The sequence below is a fragment of the Bos javanicus genome, chromosome 18 (assembly GCF_032452875.1).
Source record: "Bos javanicus breed banteng chromosome 18, ARS-OSU_banteng_1.0, whole genome shotgun sequence".
NCBI lineage: Eukaryota > Metazoa > Chordata > Mammalia > Artiodactyla > Bovidae > Bos > Bos javanicus.
Genome location: NC_083885.1, coordinates 8,506,948 through 8,521,961, shown reverse-complemented (window position 1 = coordinate 8,521,961; position 15,014 = coordinate 8,506,948). Strand labels below are relative to the sequence as shown.

The 15,014-nt window shown below is 50.5% G+C and overlaps 1 long non-coding RNA gene across 1 annotated transcript; it reads right to left on the bottom strand.

Moving 5' to 3' along the window:
* Nucleotides 1–3,860: 3,860 nt before the first annotated feature.
* Nucleotides 3,861–13,937, bottom strand: LOC133230012 (uncharacterized). The gene is made up of 4 exons (XR_009730709.1): nt 10,965–13,937; nt 9,334–9,945; nt 9,065–9,143; nt 3,861–8,971 (listed from the first exon to the last, which is right to left on the bottom strand). It is a non-coding gene; the product is annotated as an uncharacterized LOC133230012 (long non-coding RNA).
* Between the last annotated feature and the right edge of the window lie 1,077 nt (nt 13,938–15,014).

Sequence of the window (15,014 nt, the reverse complement as noted above, 5' to 3'; positions counted from 1 at the left end):
AGTTCAGCAAACATTCATCCTTTCTCTAGGCTCAGTGTGAGGACCACCGCCTCCAGGAAGACTTTCGGATCCTCGCTTCCCGTTTCTTCCCCAAACCTGCATTAATTATTCTTGGTCTCACCCTAGGCCTTATCACTTGTAAACATCTTTTTTTTTTTTTTTTTGAGTAAAATACTATTTACACTCAGTAAAACTCATCCTTTTGGGTACACAGTTCTGTGAGTTTGGGCAACTTCATTAAGTCCTGTAACTCCACCACAACCAACAATAAAACGACCCCACCCCACTCCCAACCCTGCAAATTCCGTTGTGCTGTTTGTAGTCAATCCGTCCCCCACAGAGCCAGGGTCCCACCGATAAGAGATTCTCGAAGAGGCATGAGGACCGCTTCCAACACAGGACCACAGGTTCAAGTCCCAGTCATGGAACTGAGATTCCCAAATGCCCCAGGGGGCAGCCAAAAAATACAAAGAAAAAAATAAAAACAAGGAAACACAGTAATAAGGTCACTGCAGATGACCTTGGGGTGAAAGGAGACAAATAAAATGGGGGAGGTGAGGGCGTTGTTAGATGAGGCACACAGAGGCCTCTGAGGGGAGGCAATGTCTGAGCCGACCTGCAAAGGAGGAGTGGCTCCAAGAGGAAGACGCCCCACTGCTTCTGAGGGTCACACTGGGGGCTCAGGACGTGGGAGCCCTCCCTCAAGCCCTGGGGTGGGTCTCCATTCCTCAGTATTTTGGAGAATAACGAGGCCCCGAGTGTGAGCGTGGAAGCACAGCCTGAGTCCACCAGGACAGCCGTCCTCCCGGCCCTGAAGGTCACAGCCGTGGCCACTGTAAACAGCGCCTGTGTTGACAGAAGCCGGGCCGCTCCAGAGGCGGGAGACGCGGGACGCACCTGGGGAGGCCGAGCTGGATTTTCATGGTTAGAACATAAGAGACCAGAGCAAGCAAACACACACCAGTGACTCGTGCGTCACCCGAGTCCCTTCCATCCACAGAGCCAGCACCGCCCCCGTGTCTCCTGGCCCGTGACCTCCTTCGGCCACACGGCACAGTGTCCCCAGGCCTCATTCCTGCGCGTTCTGAGCCTCTGCATCAGGTCGGAATTCAGCCGCCAACCAGCCGGCCAGACCCTCAATTTGTCAGGGGACCAAATGTCAACGTCAAGTGCATGGGTCTCCTGGGTTTGCCGTAACAAACCTCCAACCGGGGAGCTTAAAACAACAGGAATGCGTTCTCCCATCGTTCAGGAGCCAGGAGTCCGGACTTAAGGGGTCCGCGGGTGGTTCCTCCTGCAGGCACTGGGGGCGGATCTGGGCTGAGCCTCTCCCAGTCCCTGCGGCTGCCGACTGCCTTCGGAGTCCTGGGCAGCTGGACGCATCCCTGCAGCCTGAGCCTCCGTTGTCACGTGGCTTCGCCCTGTGAGTCTGGGTCTGTACACTATCTTTCCTCTGTGTCCTCTCTCTCTTTTTATTTTTTTCAATATTTGTTTATTTTGGCTGCGCAGGGCCTTAGTTGCAACATGAAGGATCTTTAGTGACGGCATACGGGATCTAGTTCTGACCAGGTTTTGAACACGGGCATCCTGCACCGGGAGTGTGGAGTCTTAACCACTGGACCACCAGGGAGGTCCCTCCTTTTCTTTCCGTAAGGACACCAGCCACCCGATTTAGGGCTCACCCCAACCCAATATGATCTCATCTGAACTTGATTACACAGGCAAAGACCCTGTTTCCTAATGCAGTGACCTTCTGAGGTTCCCAGCACACGTGGATTTGGGATGGACCCTACTCAACCTAGCACACGAGGTCACAAGCCAGATGGAGAGAACAGGGCTCGCCACCAGCTTCCCAGGGAGCTGGAATGACCAGAGAGCTCAGCTCATGGCTGAGAAGACAATCACAGGGGGTGAGGGTGAGACCCCCACCGCAGGGTACGCCCTGGTGGCTACACTGCCTTCCCGGGAGATGGAGGTTACCCAGAAGCCACCTGGGGCGACTGTGTTTTCCATCCCACCTGCTCTTCCACAAGCTGACACTGACTTTTCTCCTCTGGGAGGTGGCGTCCAGCTCCCCTTCCCTGGAACCTGGCCAATCTTTGTAACTGCACCCCAATAGAAGGGCGCAGAAGGGACAATGTGTGAAGCTTCTGCCCAGCTCAGGACACACACCTTAGGAGCCCCAGGCTGACTTAAGAAGACCAGCACCCCTGAACTCACCGTGCTGGAGAGTCTGCAGAGACTGCACCGAGATGCAAGGGAGCCCCAGCTGCCCCAGCCCCAGTCTCCCCAGCCCAGCACCAGATATGAGAGTGAAGCAGCCTTTGAGATGGTCCCCAAACAAATCAGCACCCAGTTGCTGTTGCACGAGAGACTCCCCACCCTAGCCAGAAGTGCCCTGCCTCTCCCAAATCTCTGATCCACAGTGACTGTGACAGATGATCAATGAGCACTGTGATTCCAAGCCATGGGGACTTTGTTATGCAGCAACATATAACTGGTACAAGGGGTCTGCTTCGCTGAATGGGGCTCAGAGGTCTGGGACAGAGCAGAATTGTCCAAGACCATGGAAGCAAGGCAGGGCTTTGGAACACCGGGCTTGTGTTCAGAAGTAGGGGTGGGAGAAGCAGGTGTCAGAGGGCACGTACCTGACAAAGGCAGCAGCAGAGACACCCAGCGCTCAACAGCAGCAGGTCCAGAGGCCAGAGCCTCCGAGCCCAGAGCATCAGCTGTGCAGTCTGTGCCTGACCCTGGTGGGGGCAGCCCATCCTAGTTTTGCTTTGCTTCCTGTCATGTCGATTCTAGACCTAGATCTCTGCCCTTCCAGCGAGTCTGCAAGTCGCCTATTATCCTTCCATAAATGCCTTGGTGTTGCTAATATTGAACTGGGTTTGTCCTCCACCTCCTATAACTAATGGATACACTGTATCATCAGGATAACTCCTAACTATATAAGGAAAACTATGTAGAGCTGGAAGATAGGAAAGGAGAAAAAAGACTGGACAAGTGCCGGGTGCGAAGGCCAATACGTTATGCAGTTTAAGGGGAAATCGACATGTATACGTCTATATGTATAGACCAGTTCCAAAAAAATCACCAAGAACATGGTAACAGTGAATGTTCCTAGAAGGAGTTTGAGTGCCTGGGGCTCAGGGCAGGAGACTTGTTTTAAACCTTTAGAAATTACTTGTGCAAATATTACCTGTCAGAAAATAAATACATAATTGATTAAAAGGATAAAGAAAAAAGGAAGCATTGGAATGGTTATTTCTTCACCTCTTTATACATTTCTCCATCTTTTGAATATGTTAGCATGAGAACGTATACTTCAATAGTCAGAAAATAAGATATAATGAAAAAGAACTGAAGCCCACAGAATGGAAGAAGATCTCTGAAAATCATATATCTGTATCTTGTATCAATAATAATAAGACCAATAACCCAATGCAATCTCAAGAGCGACAGAATAATCTGTTTCTTTCCAAGGCAAACTATTCAATATCACAGTAATCCAAGTCTATACCCTGACCAGTAATGCTGAAGAAGCTGAAGTTAAACAGTTCTATGAAGACCTACAAGACCTTTTAGAACTAACACCCAAAAAAGATGTCCTTTTCATTATAGGGGACTGGAATGCAAAAGTAAGAAGTCAAGAAACACCTGGAGTAACAGGCAAATTTGGCCTGGGAGTACAGAATGAAGCAGGGCAAAAGCTAATTGAGTTTTGCCAAGAGAACACACTGGTCATAGCAAACACCCTCTTCCAACAACACAAGAGAAGACTCTACACATGGACATCACCAGATGGCCAACACCGAAATCAGATTGATTATATTCTTTGCAGCCAAAGACAGAGAAGCTCTATACAGTCAGCAAAAGCAAGACTGGGAGCTGACTGTGGCTCAGATCATGAACTCCTTATTGCCAAATTCAGACTTAAATTGAAGAAAGTAGGGAAAACCACTAGACCATTCAGGTATGACCTAAATCAACTCCCTTATGATTATACAGTAGAAGTGAGAAATAGATTGAAGGGACTAGATCTGATAGACAGAGTGCCTGATGAACTATGGACAGAGCTTCGTGACTTTGTACAGCAGATAGGGATCAAGACTATCCCCAAGAAAAAGAAATGCAAAAAAGCAAAATGGCTGTCTGAGGAGGCCTTACAAATAGCTGAGAAAAGAAGAGAAGCAAAAAGCAAAGGAGAAAAGGAAAGATATACCCATTTGAATGCAGAGTTCCAAAGAATAGCAAGGAGAGAGGAAAAAAGCCTTCCTTAGTGATCAGTGAAAGAAATAGAGGAAAACAACAGAATGGGAAAGACTAGAGATCTCGTTAAGAAAATTAGAGATACCAAGGGAACATTTCATGCAAAGGTGGGCTCAATAAAAGATAGAAATGGTATGAACCTAACAGAAGCAGAAGATATTAAGAAGAGGTGGCAAGAATACACAGAAGAACTGTACAAAAAAGATCTTCACGACCCAGATAATCACAATGGTGTGATCACTCACCCAGACATCCTGGAATGTGAAGTCAAGTGGGCCTTAGAAAGCATCACTGCGAACAAAGCTAGTGGAGGTGATGGAATTCCAGTTGATCTATTTCATATCCTAAAAGATGATGTTATGAAAGTGCTGCACTCAATATGCTAGCAAATTTGGAAAACTCAGCAGTGGCCACAGGACTGGAAAAGGTCCGTTTTCATTCCAATCCCTAAGAAAGGCAATGCCAAAGAATGCTCAAACTACCGCACAAATACATTCATCTCACACACTAATAAAGTAACGCTCAAAATTCTCCAAGCCAGGCTTCAGCAAAACATGAACCATGAACTTCCAGATATTCAAGCTGGTTTTAGAAAAGGCAGGAGGAACCAGAGATCAAATTGCCAACATCCATTGGATCATCAAAAAAACAAGAGAGTTGGCAACCCACTCCCATAATCTTGCCTGGGAAATGCCAAGGACAGAGGAGCCTTGTGGGCTACAGCCCATGAGGCGGCAAAGAGCTGGACACGACTGAGTGACTGAACAACAACAAGAAGCACCAAGTGTACAACCCTAACTAGCTCGCTGATCATTTAGAAGTTGAGTGTGTCAAAGCCACAGAGCACCTGCTGTTAGAGCTCGTTCAGTTAGTAACCTTTATCGAGTCCCATGTATGTTTGTTAAAAATAAAATAAAATTGAAAGCCTTTGTATAAAAAAAAAAAAGCAAGAGAGTTCCAGAAAAACATCTACTTCTGCTTTATTGACTATGCCAAAGCCTTTGACTGTGTGGATCACAATAAACTGTGGAAAATTCTTCAGGAGATGGGAATACTGGACCACCTGACCTGCCTCCTGAGAAATCTGTATGCAGGTCAGAAAGCAACAGGTAGATCTGGACATGGAACAACAGACTGGTTCCAAATCGGGAAAGGAGTACATCAAGGCTGTATATTGTCACCCTGCTTATTTAACTTATATGTAGAGTACATCATGAGAAACGATGGGCTGGATGAAGCACAAGCTGGAATCAAGATTGCTGGGAGAAATATCAACAACCTCAGATATGCATATGACAACACTCTTATGGCAGAAAGTGAAGAAGAACTAAAGAGCCTTTTGATGAAAGTGAAAGGGGAGAGTGAAAAAGTTGGCTTAAAGCTCAACATTCAGAAAATGAAGATCATGGCATCCAGTCCCATCACTTCATGGCAAATAGATGGGGAAACAATGGAAACAGTGAGCGACTGTATTTGTCTGGGCTCCAAACTCACTGCAGATGGTGACTGCAGCCATGAAATTAAAAGACGCTTACTCCTCTAAAGGAAAGTTATGACCAACCTAGACAGCATATTAAAAAGCAGAGACATTACTTTGCCAACAAAGGTCCGTCTAGTCAAGGCTATGGTTTTTCCAGTGGTCATGTATGGATGTGAGAGTTGGACTATAAAGAAAGCTCAGCACCAAAGAATTGGTGCTTTTGAACTGTGGTGTTGGAGAAGACTCCTTAGAGTCCCTTGGACTGCAAGGAGATCCAACCAGTCCATCCTAAAGGAGATCAGTCCTGAGTGTTCATTGAAAGGACTGATGCTGAAGCTGAAACTCCAATACTTTGGCCACCTGATGCGAAGAGCTGACTCATTGGAAAAGACCCTGATGCTGGAAAAGATTGAAGGTGGGAGGAGAAGGGGATGACAGAGGATGCGATGGTCGGATGGCAACACCAACTCGATGGTGATGAGTTTAAGTAAACTCCAGGAGTTGGTGATGGACATGGAGGCCTGGTGTGCTGCAGTCCATAGCGTCAAGAAGAGTCGGATGCCACTGAGCGACTGAACTGAACCCAATTTAAAAATGAGCAAAAAAAATTCAAATACACATTTTTCCCAAGAAGATATACAAATGGCTGATAAGAGCATGAAAAGATGCTCTTCATCATTGGCCATTCGGGAAATACAAAGTGAAATCACATGAGATACCACTTCACACCCACTAGGACTGCAGATGTAAAAAAGACAATAACAAGTGTTGGCAAGGAAGAGGGAGCAATTAGAACCCTCATACACAGCTGGTGTGAATGTAAAATAGTGTAGCTGCTTTGGAAAACAGTCTGGCAGTTCCTCAAAAGGTTAAAAATAGAGTTACTATATGACTCAGCAATTCCACGCCCAGGTGGATACCCAAGAGAACTGAAAACGTATGTTCACACAAAAACTTGTACATGACGTTAATATAAGCATTATTCATAATAGACAAAAGGTGGAAATGACTCAGATATCCATCAGCGAATGAATGGATCAACAAATTGTGGAATATCCACATGATGGAGTATTTTCAGCAATAAAAATAAATTAAGCACTGATACATACTACAACATGAATGAACCTTGAAAACGTCATGCGAAGTGAAAGTCAGTCATAAAAGAGCACCCAGTGTGTGATTCCTTTTACATGAAACGGCTAGAATAAGCAAATCTACAGACACAGACGGTGAATTTGTGATTGAAGGTGGTTGGGGAAAGGGGAAATGAGGAGTGGCTGCAATGGGTGTGGGGTTTCTGTTTGGGGTGATTAAAAACGTTCTAAAATCGATCGTGGTGATGGTTTACAACCCCGTGAATACACTAAAAGCCACTGAATATACACTTCAAATGGGTGAATGGTATGGTATGTGAATTATACCTCAATAAAACTTGATGGATGGATGGATGGATGGATGGATGGATGGATGTGGTGGCCAACCTCCTAGATGGCTCCTCTGATCTCCGTCTCCTGGATTTATGACCGACCTTATGATGCCTCCCCCAACACTGAACAAGGGCTGCCTCTGCCTTAGCAGAATCCCGTGGGAGGGACAGTGTGTGACGTGTGAAGCTAGGTTATGAAGGCATGGTGGCTTTTGTGGTGCTCCCTTGGGCCACTCTCTCAGGCCCAGCCACTATGTTGTAAAGACACTCAAGGAGCCCCTGGAGAGGTTCCTGTGGAGAGGGACTGAGGCTTCTCACCAACAGCAAGCACTGACAGCCGCTCCTGAATTCCTGACTCTTGGAAACCACGAGACAATAAATTACTGTTGTTGTTTACACCACAAAGTTTTGGAGTCAAGAAGAAATGGATTGCTGCTGCTAAGTCAGTTCAGTCGTGTTCGACTCAGTGTGACCCCACAGACGGAAGCCCACCAGGCTCCCCAATCCCTGGGATTCTCCAGGCAAGAACACTGGAGTGGGTTGCCATGTCCTTCTCCTACTAATAAAGATTTGTAAAGGGATGGATAGATGGATGATGGGTGGGGGACAGATGGAAGGATGGATGAGTGGGTGGATGGGTGGGTACATGGATGCATGGATGGCAGGATAGGTGACTGGTTGGATGAATGTATGGGTGGGAAGGAAGAGGGATGAGTTGGTGGAGCGGTGGGTGGATGTGTGGATGGGAGAAAGGATGGATGGGTGAGTGGTGGATGGATGGGAGGGGGACAGACAGAAGGCTGGGTGCATGGGTGGGTGCATGGATGCATGGATGGAAGGATGGGTGACTGGTTGGATGAATGTATGGATGGGAGGAAGGAAGGATGGAGGGTGGGTGGATGGATGGATGGATAGATAGCAGGATGGGTGAGTGGGTAAATGAGTCAGTGGATGGGTGGGTGAATGGATGGCTAGATGGAAGAAAGGACAGGTGGGTGGCTGGGAGGATAGATGGAAGGATGGGTGAGTGGGTGGATGGGTGATGGATGGTTGGAGACCGGAAGGAAGGACGGATGGGTGGGTAGACAGAATTTTCAATTCAGGTCCCTCCTAGAGATTTCCTTTTTCTTTGACTCCCACACAAGTAAAGATGCAATACTCCACCATGATTCTCATTTCAAAACTCTCCATTTCAGCAGAGTTCAGGCTCAGGGAAACATCCAGGCACCAAAGATACGAGGTCACTACACTTCCTACCACGCTTCCTCTTCCTCGCCCAAAGAGGCAGCGAGTGGAAACGCCTGGGATCTTGTACATGATCTCAGAAAACACGTGTAGATTCCTGGTGTGTCTGCTCCAGGTCCAGGCTTTCCAAGAAGGATCAGATTTGGTACAGATGGCCAAAGAAGCAAGACTAAGTGGCGGGATAGGGGGCAGGGGGTCATTGAACAAGCCACACATCTGGTTCAGATTGCAGCTCCCTTGCTTGGGCGACTCACTGAGCCTCCCTGTGCTCCCAGTGCCTCATCTATGAGAGCCATGACACCCCTTCATGAAGTCGGTGACTCTTCAACACCAATATTAACAGAGATTTGGGTGAGACCTGGGTGCTAGGACTTACCTTTCTTCTTTCCCTGCCTTAGCTCTCTGCTTGTCCCTCCTCTGGCCCGTGACAGTTATGGCATGGTCACCAGCTCTGGCTTCAGATGACCTGGGCTGGACTCCAGGCTCTGCTCCTCCCCTGTATAAACTTGGGTGCAATACCAAACCCCTCTGGGCCTCAGTTTCATCATCTGTAAAATGGGGATGGCAATAGCAATTGCCTCACAATTTTGCTGTGAGCATTAAAAGCGATAATCTTATAATCACTAAGGTGGATGACTTACACATAGCATGCTGAACGCTGGCTGTAATAACACAGACGACAAGAACATGGCACATCACGCCCACCCCACCGAGCTCTGTCTGAAAGGCAGGACAGGCGGTAATGAGTTATCTGCTGGGCACTCCAGGGACAAAGCTGCCATCCACCCGGCCTCCCTGTCTGTCCTGGACTTGGCCACCCGACACTTCACCCTGATGGAACAACGGGGGCTCCACCACTCAGCTGAGCACCACCCTTCTCAACCTCTGAAACCTTAAACAAAAAGCTCACCTTTCCTCCCAGAATTGCTGTCTCCTTCCCTGGTCTCCATGGAGACAAACTCCATGGACCACTCTGGAGTCAGGGTAGCACTGGGATGACTAGGGGCATCACCACGCCCTCACCCAGGGGACCAGGGGAATGACTGTCTTTCCATGGACTCGGAGGAACATTCTTTTCCAGACAGGCTGGAGCTCCGGAGGAGAGCCCCATCTTAGTGTCCTTGAGAGGTGTGCTCTGAGCTTGCAGACGTGGCTTCAGGAGCTTGAGGGCAGGTGCTCCAGTTACAGGCTCAGGCTGGGCTGGTCTCCCCTGGATGCCCATCTCCCTGCTTGGCGGGACAGTACCTTCCAACTTTTGCCAAGACTGACCCACAACCCACGAGAAGCAGGAGAGGGCTTTTCCGGCCTCGCGTTTACAGATCAGGAAACGGGGGCTCAGAGAGGCCAGGCACTGTGCCTGAGGACGCACAGCTGACTCTTTCCTCCTCCTCCACGTCCTCTCTTTGTGCTGTTGCAAAAGCACAAAAAAGAGATGGATGACCTTGACGAGGCGTCACCACTGCTGAGCCAGGCTGGAAAGTCAGCTCGACTCTCAGGGCAGAGTGCACATGCTGCAGTATACCTGGGATAGAGTAGGTGTTCAGTAAACATTTTTTTAAAAACACCCCCCTTTTTCACATAATTATTTTTAAAAATAACTGATTTAAAAAAAAAAAAAACTACAATGCAGTAACTAGGCAGCTTCTACGTGTTATTCTGCTTAATCTTCATTGCCTATTCTATTTACTACCCCAGAGCAGGTATTAGTAATACCTGCTTTGTATTAGTAATCCCCTTTGGGGATTTCTGCAAGTATTTAAGACAGGCCTGGTTTTGACAAAGCTAGCGAAAAGTGTGAGGGGGAGGGGTCCCCATTAGAAAGATCTGCCAGAGGGCTGTGCAAAGAGTCACTCACTGAAGCAGGTCCTGAGTGCTGACTTCTTACAAGGGCCTAGATGCAGATAAACTGTGGATGCACTGCTCTGGGAATTTCCAAAGTACCTCCCACCCGGGAGGAGGTGACAGGCAAAGACAAACGGAGAGGAGAGAGGATACCAAGGAAGGCAGTGGGGGGAAGGGGCGGGCAGGGGGTTCCAGAGGCTTCTCTGGTCCCCCCTATTACAGGTGAATGCGGCAAACCTACAGGGGGACCTGGCTTCCCTGAGTCAACTCCCAGGCAAGGTCTCCAAGGACCAAAGTCCCCGGCCTGCCAGGTCTGGCCATTCCTTCCTCCTGTAATCACGCAGGTCAGCAGGGCCGTGAGGGGGACCCAGTGCAGGCCTGCTGGCCACGCAGCGCCCTCACGCCAGCTTAGCCTCCAGCACAGGTGGGACTGTCCCGGCCTCGACCACCTCCTCTCCCTGCCCAGCCGCTGCCCACCACCCGAGCCCCCCAGCTAACGCTCCTCAGGATGAGGCTCCAAACCAGCGCTCCTTTCATGTCCCGAGCGCCTCTTCCCGTCCCTGCCACCCTGGCTGTGGCCTGTCTTCATTCATCCTCCCAGGTCCCTTGTCCCCTCCCAGACTCAGGGCTCCGACTGGACCCGGGCATGGGGAAGGATACGGTCCAGGTTAAAGGGAAGAGAAGAGGGCTCCTCCTCACCTGCGCCAGGGCCCGCGTTGGTCAGCGCAGTGTCCCCTCCAGGTCCCCTCCAGTCCTGGCTCAGGCTCTCCCACACGTGGTCCAAGGCACTGTTTTCTGGCTTTTGTCTTAAAAGGGTTAAGCCACGGCCAGGGAGACAGGGACTCCCTCCAAATGAAGAGAGATCCCAGGAACCTGGAAATGGGGAATAAGAAACCTGAGTCCTAGGGAAAGACAGAGCATCCCCCCAGGGATGCTCCACGGAGGAACCAGGCTGGTGCAGTGCTGCGGAAGCAGTGAGCCTGCAGGACTGGATCTCAGCAAGCACACACATGCACCAGTAACCAGAGCGGACAGTTACTAGCACTTTCTGGGTGCCAGGCACCGTTCCAAGTGAATCCTCTAGCCATCATCACAGCCCACGAGGCAGCGCCGCACATCCCAGCTACAGCGGAGGAAACGGAAGCACACGGAGTGCAAGGGACCTGCCCAAGGCCACAGCCCTGGTGAGCGGCAGAGGCAGGGCTGGCATCCACCTCGTCAGACTCCTCCTGAGTCCACCCTCTGTCCTCAGTACAGCTAGAGGGGCCTGCCCAGTGACTGGGTCTGAATGAACACCTCAAGACTTTGGGCAACTCCTCAAAAAAGAAAAAATCAATACCATATGTCCTGGCCATTCCACTTCTAACTATACACCCCAAAAAATCAAAACGGGCTTAAGAACAGATACTTGCACAGCAGCATTAGCAGTATTATTCACAGTTAGCCAAGATGCAGAAGCAACCCAAGTGGCCGCTGATGAATGAGGAGATAAGCAAAACGTGGTCTAGACATAACATGAACATCATCCAGGGCTCCCCTGGGGGTCCAGTGGTTAGGAATCCACCTTGCAATGCAAGGGACACGGGTTCGATCCCTGGCCTGGGAGGACCCCACGTGCTGCAGAGTAACTAAGCCCTTGCACCACAACCACTGAGCCCACGCACTGCAGCTGCTGAAGCCCACGTGCTTCACAATAAGAGACGCACTGCGCTGAGACATTCACACACCCAACGAAGAGGAGCCCCGCTCGCCACAGCTGGAGAAAGCCCACACGTAACGACCAAGACCCGAGCACAGCCAAAAACAAAGCAATAAATCTTTTAAAAAATGTATTTTAGAAATGTTATCCAACCACAAAAAGGAGAGAAATTCTGACACCTGCCACACCAGGGATGAACCTTGAGGACATTATGGCAGTTGAAATAAGCCAGTTGCAAAAGACAAAATACTGTGTGATTCCACCTATACGCGGCACATAGAGCAATTAGATTCGTAGAGACAGAACACGGAAGGGTGGGTGCCAGGAGCTGGGAGAGGGGGCTGGGGGGTTAGCGCTTCCTGGGGATGGAGTCTAAATCAGGGAAGATTTTAAAAAAATAAAAAGTTCCAGAGACGGGCACTAGTAATGCCCGTAGAGCCATGTGAATGCACGCGATGCCACAGAGCTGTACTTAACAATGGTTAAGATGTTGATTTTATGTTTTGTAAATCTGACCACAAGAATTAACACAGGTCTTCCCTGGTGGTCCAGGGGCTAAGAATCTGCCTGCTAATGCAGAGGATACAGGTTGGTTCCTGATCCGGGAACAGCCCACATGCCACGAGCAACTAAGCCCGTGCGTCAGAGCTACCGAGCTCGATCCCTAGAGCCCGTGCTCTGCAACAAGAGAAGCCCACGCGCTGCAATGGAGAGCAGCTCCTACTCTCCACAACTCGAGAAAGCCCGCACGCAACAACACAGACTCAGCGAAGCCGTAAATAAACAAACTTAAAACAAAAAAAGAATTAAGATAGACCCCAGGCTTTGGCACAATACTGGGCTGGACACCCCAACAATAACTGACATTGATCTTTTTCCAGACTGGCTAGGTGGGGCTGAGATGCTGCCAACCAGAGAAAGGTGTCCTTCTTGTGGACCTGAGCTTGAGGCTGTACTGGCTCTGGGAAGCAAGCCAGGGCAGCTTCACGGGTGGGAGTGGAGACAGGGAGGCCACGAACCGGGCCGATGGCTGTGACTAGTGGGGCGGGGGGCATCCTGAGAGGATCAGGCCAGCTGCAGGCTCTGCCTAATAATGGGGCTTCCCTGGTGGCTCAGATGCTAAAGAATCTGCCTGCAGTGCAGGAGACCTGGGTTCGACTCCTGGGTCAGGAAGACCCCCTGGAGTAGGAAATGGCAACCCACTCCGGTATTCTTGCCTGGAACTTTCCATGCACATAGGAGGCTGGTGGGCTACAGTCGAGGAGGTCGACCTTTCTCTGACTGTTAATAGCTGATACCACTATTAAGAGCCTGCTGTGTACCGGGCTCTGTACTTAGCACACTGTACATGTAGTGCCTCATTTACTTCCTACTACAACCCTTGAAGGTGTTATTTCTGTCCATTGCACAGATGTGGAAACTGAGGCTCCAAGAAGAAAAGCAGCCTGCCCTAGGCCCCCAGCTAACAAGTGGCCAAGCCAGGCCTATGTCTCTGGGTGCCCACTGTCTTCCCAGGCTGCATCTCTCTGCCTCAGGGGGCAGCCTTCACTGCCGGAGAGCCTGGTGCTGCACCTTCACTTCTGTGGGTATCCCTCGGGTGGCGGTGATGTCTGGCCTCCGGGCAGGGGTCCTGGACTTGGGCCACATCCTCCACAGAAGCTGCCTGGAGCGGCTTCAGCCCAGGCAGAGCCTGAAGGGAGGGTGGGCAGCCCTGGGTCGGGGTTTTTGGTCCGTGAGGGAGCACTTGGGGAGCCCACCCACCCTCCACTGCTCTGGAGCTCAGGGCAGGACCCCAGAAGTGAAGGCAGAGAAGACCCCTAGCCAGCAGGAGGGCCCTTCCAGGAGAGCCTCCGAGGCCACTCTCTGGATAGCTGCCATGAGTGTGGTCACAGCTGCCTCCGCCCCAGGGCAAAGAGGAAGTGGTCAGAAGCAGCGAGAGAGGAAAGAGAGAGAGAGAGCCCTAAAAGAGGACGTGTCCCAACCCGCCCCGCCCCATCCCCTCGGAGGAAAAGGGGCCAGGCTGGCCCAGCGCTTCTTGGAACCTCTGGCCGGCCAAGAGGAAACCTGCTTTAACCCCACTCCGATGTCCTGAAGACACTCTAGAACCCTCCGGCCCTGGGGCTCCCGAGGTCCAGGGACAGAGGACCATGAGAGTCCCAGGGCCAGTGCCCAGCACCCAGGAGGCTCACGGCCACGAGAAGGGAGGATGGGCATCGTGGGGTTCTGGGTTCAAATCCTGCTCCCCCTTGTCGGCTCTGTGGTCAGACAGGCTGTTTCCTCATCAGCAACCTAGAAACAACAAGAGCCCCCAGCTTGTGGTGAGAATTCAGTGAAGCTTGAGATACCAAGTGCTAAATGCCATGCGTGGTAGGCGGTGAAAGTCTGACCAGTGTCAGCTCTTGTTTGGGGTTTTTTTGGCTGCACCAGATCTTCGTTGCAGCACATGGGATCTTTAGTTGTGGCACGTGGAATCTAGTTCTCTGACCGGGGATCGAATCCGGGCATGGAGGAGTCTTAGCTGCTGAGCCGCCAGAGAAGTCCTGTGTTAACCACTGCCATGTCAGGGGGATCTCTGAGGCCGGCAGGTTGCCTCTCCTCTCTGGGAGGCAGGGCTGAGGGCTGGCAGCAGGCAGAGACTGTACGTGGGGTGGGTCCAGAGAGAGGTAGCCATGCTGCTACCATGAATGGAGAGAGAATCAGAAAAATCTGAGGGACAAAAACAGATGGTTTCCATCTCTCCAGAGACCTATTCTGAATCCCCTCCAAAACACAATCTAACCCTGCACACCTCCAGACAACATGCTGGTATCACTCAGCACGCCGAACGGCATAGCACAAGGGGTCTGCGGCCCCATCTTGGGAGCTGAGCCCAAATTCTGTAGCCTTGACCTGCAGGCAGAATTAGCTGTGTCTGCCCCCCCACCACAGTGAATCCAGTTGAGCAGAAATGCTCAGCACCACCGCAGCCCTGAGTGAGGTAGCTGACGACAGATGGTTCGTGAAGTGCCCAGGACGGGCCCCCAGGAGTGAGCCCCTCCTTACCCTTTGTG